Raw genomic sequence first — 8,100 nt, forward strand, 5'->3', positions numbered from 1 at the left:
TTCTAATGGGCTGGATGGAGGAACATGATCCATGTAAAAAATTGTTATCGTTTTAATTGAACTGAATGCTCATAAAATATTGGAGTGGGAACTAATTGGATAACAGCACTGCTGGCAACATTTGCGGAATAGATTCGTGCAGCCAAAACGCACAATGACAACCTGGGACTGTGCGACACCGAATACTCGGGGAAAAACAGTAAAACACTTCGTCCCTGGGTGGGCTCGAACCACCAACCTTTCTGTTAACAGCCGAACACGCTAACCCATTGCGCCACAGAGACTGATGGACGTATAAGGTGCAAAACATCCCAAACCAGGGTGTCAGTCAGTTAAAGCTTCAGATTGCTCCGACCGGGATGGAACTTGTCCACTCTCAGTGGTACTTTTCACAAATAAATGGAGGGACATTCATTGTGGATGTGTGGAAGCAGTCTGGTTCCGCACACTGCAGACACTTCCATGTCACCGCCAACCAGCTCTCCCACAACCGGTGTGATCTACCTTCCAGCCTTCCGGTGCCTTGTCTGTGACAAAGTATTCTGATTGTCCCGAAGCCTGTATTTGGTTTGAATTCCTTTTCAGCTCCTGACTGCGGATATTCCTGTGATTAAACGGGAACTAAATGCTTACAGGGACAGTTGGATTCACCGTTTCTTTGCTTGGTGAAATTTCAAAGATTGAAAGCAACGCACATCAACCCCAAACGTCCCGTGAGATGGAAGCCCAGTTGCTGTTTCAAGCTTGAATGCAGGTACAAGCAGAACTTATTCAAAGAAAGTCCAAATCCCTGAGACGCCTGATTATTTGCACCAAACTCTTTGCAAAGAGTTGAGGTACATGTTTGGTGATCTGGGCACATCTTTCCCCAAACTACAACACTTCAAACATAACTCAATGGCTGTAAAGCGCTTTGGGGCGTCATGAGTTCTTGAAAGGCACTGCAGATATGCAAGTCCTTCTTTGCAAAGTTCGATGCAATTTCAAAATATGCGAGCAATATCAGGGCTCCTCTGGGACCCCTCGTAAATTTCAATTAACAACTCCGAAGGGAAATCACAGCCCGAGACCAACGAGCCAACTGTTTGACAAACGTGAAGATAAGGTGTAACCATGATCAAAGCATTTTTTTGTGTGTCGCTATTCAGTACATAAGAACTTAAGAACTAGGAGCAGGAGTCGGCCATATGGCCCCTCGAGCCTGCTCCACCATTTAACATGACCATGGCTGATCCGATCATGGACTCAGGTCCACATCCCTGCCCGTTCCCCATAAGCCTTATTCCCTTATCAGTTAAGAAGCTATCTCTGTCTTAAATTTATTAAATGTCGTGGCTTTCTCAGCTCTCTGATCCAGTGAGTTCGACAGATTTACAACCCTCTGAGAGAAGAAATTCCTCCTCATCACAGATTTAAATGGGCAGCCCCTTATTCTGAGATTATGCCCCCTAGTTCTAGTCTCCCCTATCAGTGGAACCATCCTCTCTGCATCCACCTTATCAAGCTCCCTCATTACTTTATACGTTTCGATAAGATCACCTCTCATTCTTCTGAATTCCAATGAGTAGAGGCCCCACCTACTCAACCTTTTCTCATAAGTCAACCCGCTCATCTCCGGAGTCAACCCAGTGAACCTTCTCTGTACTGCCTCCAAAGCAAGTATATCCTTTCGTAAATATTGTAAGTGTTTGTGATCCTCGCCCAATTGCCAGACGGACGGTTTGAATCGCCCCCACCTTACGAAAGTTCTAGATCCGAGAATTATTATTCTGAGTGTAAATTAAATGAGTCACGGAAAGGGATGCTTCAGTGATAAATCATAGTATATTTATTTGGTCTAACATACAATGTCTAAAACATGCACTGCTAAACGAAATCACTGCCTCTGTGGAGAAACACGCAGTAATTCCCTGGTGGATTCTAACCCCACCCCTACCAATGAATTACCCTCCCCAGAATAGCCCTGGAAAGCTTCACTTCTGAGAATACCCTGAGCCCTTACCCAGCTGGCCTGGGATATCTGGTTACTGGCTTGGGACACTCGCGACCATGTTCACCACCACCCAGGCCGTTCCTTGCTCAGCTCAGCTGTGGGAAGTCACTGCCTGGTCTTCAGTCTCGGTGGCTTCTTCTGCAGTACTGCGGCCCCTTCCTCTGGTACATCGATCGGTGGAGCGAGAGCGAGAGGGAGAGGGGGCTCTCTCTAGACACAAGCTGCAAGCTGCAAGCTCCAAGCTTCACACCAAGCTCCAAGCTAAAAATAAAGTGGAAAGGACCCTGTCTTTCTGGGAGTCTTGCTACCCCTATCTTTCCCGCCAATCTTTAAAACCCCTTTGTTTCTAAGCACGGGTACTTAGTCAGTGATGGGCCATCCCACCCATGCATTGGGCTGATGGCCCTTAGTCTGGGCATCTCTCTGAGCCTTTGTGTTGGGAAAGCCCCAGCTCCTCCTTGGCTGGCCAGGCTGGTGGGTTCATTGTTCTGTGTCTCCTTCTGAGATGGAGGTGAGAAGTGCTTTTACAAATTAGAGTGGCTTTGTCAGTGGCCCCCCTTCCTGGCTGACAGCTCTTTTGTCAATGGATGACTGACAGCTCTTTTGTCCAAAGCTAACTGCCATGCGGTCTCTGGAGTTTTAACAAAACCCGTTTTTTCACATATCTGCGCAGGGTGTCCCCAGCACAGGGAAAATAGTCTCAGAAAAATAAAATCCACAAAAATATTCTCGACTGAGTCCATTCTTTAAACAGAAACTTTGTGATCTCTTCATTCAGCTCTGCTAATTATCGATCTTGCCACGTAAAAAGTGCGTTTGCATTGCAATGCATTAATGTAAAATTAATGAAAAGAAAATGCAATGTTTTGTCGAGTGCAAAACATGCAGTGCCTGCATTTCAAAAAGCATTGCTTTTATTCATCCTGCGGAATGCATATTGCACAGATAATCTCAGCACACATTGTGCAGGCAAAGGCAGCATTAGACAACAAAGTGATTTGTCCTCCGCTGATTTGTAGCAGATAACTGACGGTTGAGCACACAATTTGACAACTAGACTTGTAGATCAATCATCAATGAAAAAGGCAACAAAACTGCCCACCAGCACCAGGTGTCTTTCACTTGTTTGTCCCAAATTTTCAGCAGCTGGGACAACAAGAATTTAGGTTTGACCGAGATTTAAACTCAGATCACTAGATTTAAAGTCAAGAGGGCTCACCATTACACCATGGACCAACTATTCCAAAACTTTTGAAACATACTTCGTCAAAGACAAGGCACTGGAAGGCTGGAAAGTAGATCACACCGGTTGTGGGAGAGCTGGTTGGTGGTGACATGGAAGTGTCTGCAGTGTGCAGGACCAGACTGCTTCCACACATCCACAATGAATGTCCCACCCTTTACTTGGGAAAAGTACAACTGAGAGTGGATAAGTTCCATCCCGGTCGGAGCAATCTGAAGCTTTAACTGACTGACACCCTGGTTTTGCATGTCTTGCAGTGTGTATCTGTGTTTCAATGGTTCAGCGAATTCGGCTGGTAACTGAAAAGTGGGTAATCCAAACCCATCTCCGGGCAAAGCCTTTTAATGTTTTTCGCCGAGGATTCGGTGCCGCACAGTTCCAGGTTGTCATTGTGCATTTTGGCTGCACGAATATATTCCGCAAACATTGCAAGCTTTGCTGTCATCCAGTGAGTTCCCACTCCAATACTTTTATGAGCATTCAGCACAAGTAAAACGATAAAAAATGTTTACATGGATCATGTTCTTCCATCCAGTCCAATCAAAATAAATTATGTTATTGGGTTTAAAGGAACTGGTGAAAATTGATTCTATTGATGCATATATCGAACTGGAACTTTGGTCTCAAGTGCTCCTCCTATCAAGAATAGACACACACACAATCAATGGTTTTACAACTGAGTCATAAACACTTACAATTTCTCATACAGCATGTAAATGAGATCGGGATAAAAATTCATCACATGTAAAGAGAAAATGAATGATTAAAGATACTACTGTCCCTCAGTAGCTATATTAATATTTATTTCATCCTGAAAAAGGTTATCGGTTATTTAACTGTGATTTAATTAATTCTTATTTTTTCTTATTAGCTGCATGTCTTCAATTTTATAAGGTTTTGAATTGAAAAAAGCTGTTACAGAAGTTACCGCCCTGACCTGGAATCGAAGCTGTTTTTCGGTGGTACAAGGAGTGGTTTTACCCAATCATTTAAAGGTGATTTCAAAGAATGACGTGGCGTTAAATTCAGATCACGGTTACAATGTGTTTCGTTGTGAAACAAGTGGATTGAAAAGGACAATAATGACACCAAGCATTACGATGCAGCGCTGCAGCAATGCAGCGTTCCCTGGTGGTCCAGTGATTAGGATTCGGCGCTCTCAGCACCGCGGCCCTGGGTCGATTTCCGGCCAGGGAAATTGCACTTCCATCAAAATTAAAACCTTAGAAGAAAGAGTTACTTGCATCTCATGTGGAAAAAAAGATTCATTGATTTAAACATCATTAATTAATCCATTGTAGAACTTCAATCATTTAATTTGCTCTGAGTATGTGAGGAACTTTTATCCCGACCTCATTGTATTTAAGGAACATGGTCCAGCCCCGGTATCTCCACCTGTGAAAGTAGGAAACTGCTGGAAATACACAACAGGACGGGTAGCCTTTGACAAACAATTAAACCCAGGTTACAGACTCTCTCCCTTCCCCTGCCCTTTGCGGGACACTTGTTCCCCTTTAATTTTACAGACTGACTGAGTTCACTAACCGCGGGGAGAGAGTAGGTGTCTCCGCGGCCCCACTGTGCTAACATGGAAGATAACACGATGGGGATGTGGGGTGGTGAGTGGGGATCAGTGACATGTTTGTGTAAAGGGCAGCGGAGGAGAAGGATTGACAGCTGTCAGTGAGGGACAAAAGTTGTTTAAGGTGAGCCAACACATTCCCGATCAGCACAGAAGGCATTCACTGGTCAGCTGCCCTCTGCTGTACTTCTGGTCAGAGCGGTTTCCGCAGTGGAGCCGTTATCACGTTTGCTTTCCGCGCGGAAGGATCCCGTGCAGGAAGATTATGTTTAAACTTTCTGTGGATGAACAGCCATGGGCAAGTTTATTCTCCTGTCAAAAGGGTGACAGTGGCTTCTCCCTTATTCTTCAATTGCTCTTTATTTCACTTCACTAAATAGATATATTTGAGTGAGAGAAATTGTTCCAGAGTGTCACACACTTCATCTTTTGTTCCCTTTTAAACACATAAAATGAGGCCGGGGGAATAAATCCAGAAAACAAAGCCGAGGGATATAGACAAGAGGAAGAGAGAAGGGGAAATACTGCCTCTACACACCGGAGAAGTGTGAGCTTGTGGACCGGAGAAGTTGCAGCTGCTGGTGCTGTGCGTTTTATCGGGGAGGGACAGGGGGAGAGCCCGCCGAGCGACCGGAGAAGCTGAGAAGCTGCTGTGCTTTTCATCGGGTTTGACACTGTTTAAAAATGGCAGAGTGCCAAGTTTTCTCTCCCTACTGCCCATGTGCGAAGGTGTCAGCAGTGTTTTCAGCGCAGGCATTTGGCTCCGCCCCCCACTTCACCATCGACGCCACGCCAGGACTCCGGGGACTGTACACAGCGGCCAGGATGGGGCGAGTTTTTCCCCGAGCCATTTCCAGCGTGCAAAGTCGATGCGCTTGAGGTCAGTGCGCCGACAAAACTGCTTGGGGAAAATCTAGCCCTTGAAGAGTAAGGAGTACACTGAAGGAAATACAAATATATTTCCCGAGCAACTGTCAATTTTAATAACTTTTTATACAACCATCGAAACAGCCAAAAAACAGGGCACTCGGCCCATAGTACCTAATATATAGCTCACAGTACAAGAGTAAGGAAGTCAGAGGTTCACCAGATTGATTCCTGGGATGAGAGGACTGTCTTAAGTTGAGAGATTGTGTAGAATGGGCCGATACTCTCCAGAGTTTAGAAGAATGAGAAGTGATCTCATTGAAACACACAATATTCTGAAGGGGATTGACAAGGTAGATGCTGAGAGGTTGTTTCCCCCGGGCTGGAGTGTCTAGAACCAGGGGCCACAGTCTCAGGTTAAGGGGTCGGCCATTTAAGACAGAGATGAGGAGGAATTTCTTCACTCAGAGGGATATGATCTTTGGAATTTTCTGCCCCACATGCTTGTGAATGCTGAGTCTCTGAATATATTCAAGGCTGCGTTAGATAGATTTTTCGAGTCTCGGGGAATCAAGGGATCGAGAGATCACTGGAGTTTGGAAGACTGATAGGGGATCTCATAGAAACATATAAAATTCTGACGGGACTGGACAGGTCCCGATGTTGGGGAAACCCAGAACCAGGGGTCGGACTCTAAGGGATAAGGGGTAAGCCATTTAGGACTGAGATGAGGAGAAACTTCTTCGCTCAGAGAGTTGTTAACCTGTGGAATTCTCTGCCGCAGAGTTGTTGATGCCAGATGTTAGATATATTCAGGAGGGTGATGTGGCCCTGATAGCTAAAGGGATCAAGGGGTATAGAGAGAAAGCAGGAAAGGGGTACTGAGCTGAATGATCATCCATGATCTTATTGAAGGGTGGTGCAGGCTCGAAGTGCCGAATGGCCTACTCCTGCACCTATTTTCTATGTTTCGATGTTTCTATATCCTGCTACTGCTTCTTTAATAATGGATTCCAACATTTTCCCTACCACAGATGTTAGGCGAACTGGTCTATAGTTTCCTGCTTTTTGTCCGCCTCCTTTTTTAAATAGGGGCATTACATTTGCAGTTTTCCAATCTGCTGGGTCCTCCCCAGAATCCAGCGAGTGCATGTCCACAGATCACTGAAAGTAGCAGGCCAGGTAGCTAAGGTGGTTGAAAAGGAATATGGAATGATTGCCTTTATTAGCCGAGGCATAGAATACAAGAGATGGGGTCGGTGGGGCAGGTTTGGCCACAGCTGGAGTACTGCTTGCAGTTCTGGTCGCCATATTACAGGAAGGACATGATTGCACTGAAGATGGTGCAGAGGAGATTTACGAGGATGTTGCTGGGAGTGGAGAATCTTAGCCATGAGGACAGATTAGATAGGCTGGGTTTGTTTTCCATGGAACAGAGCTTGAGGGGAGACCTCATTGAGGTGTATAAAATGATGAGGTTCCGAGATATAGTGGATAGAAAGGACCTATTTCCCTTAGCAGAGGGAAACAAGAAGGCATAAATTTAAAGTAATTGGCCGAAAGTTTAGAGGGGAAATGTCTTCATGCAGAGGGTTGTGGGGGTCTGGAACTCACTGCCTGAAAGGGTGGTAGAGGCAGAAACCCTCACCACATTTAAAAAGTGCTTGGATGTACACCTGAAGTGCCGTAACCTGCAGGGTTATGGACCTCGAGCTGGAAAGTGGGATTAGGCTGGATAGCCTCGAGTTGGCCGGCGCGGACACGATGGACCGAAATGGCCTCCTTCCGTGCTGTAAACTTCTTTGATTCTGTGAACTTGTTTGCAAAGAGTTGAATTGATTTGGGCACATCTTTCTTCACATGACAACATTTCAAAGGCAACTCAACGGCTGCAAAGCGCTTTGGGGCATCATGAGTTCCTGACAAACGCTGCAGAAATACAAGTCCTTCTTTGCAAAATTTCAATGCAATCTCAAGGCTGGTCTGGGATTTGAAGCCAGGATCTTTCTGCAAATTTCAAGCAACAACCAACGAAGCAAGAATCATACCCCTAGACCAACAAACCACCTGCTTAGCAAATGTGTAGATAAGATGTAACCATTATTGAAGCATTTTTAATGTGTGTTGCTGTTCTTGATCGGAGGAGCACATGAGACGAAATTAGTGACTTGGCCTTTTCGACATGTCTTCTGAAGCGCCGCACGGTCCCACTCCTGCAGTCAATGAGCTGTTGGGACGTTAATGTATCCATCATCATCATCATCATAGGCGGTCCCTCGAAACGAGGATGACTTGCTTCCACGCTGAAAAAGGATGAATTCACAGGTGTTTCAATGAAGGATCCGAACGACATCCCAAAGGGTGGAAGATGCCTGTGCGTGGATTTTTTTAACGTGTGGTGGCCGTTGCACCACA

General features: G+C 45.5%; 1 non-coding gene across 1 annotated transcript; it reads right to left on the minus strand.

Moving 5' to 3' along the window:
* Positions 1-210: 210 nt before the first annotated feature.
* trnan-guu (transfer RNA asparagine (anticodon GUU)) lies at positions 211-284 on the minus strand. Its single transcript has one exon. It is a non-coding gene; the product is annotated as a tRNA-Asn (tRNA).
* Positions 285-8,100: the final 7,816 nt, after the last annotated feature.

This window comes from Pristiophorus japonicus, unplaced genomic scaffold, assembly GCF_044704955.1.
Source record: "Pristiophorus japonicus isolate sPriJap1 unplaced genomic scaffold, sPriJap1.hap1 HAP1_SCAFFOLD_112, whole genome shotgun sequence".
NCBI classification, from domain to species: domain Eukaryota; kingdom Metazoa; phylum Chordata; class Chondrichthyes; family Pristiophoridae; genus Pristiophorus; species Pristiophorus japonicus.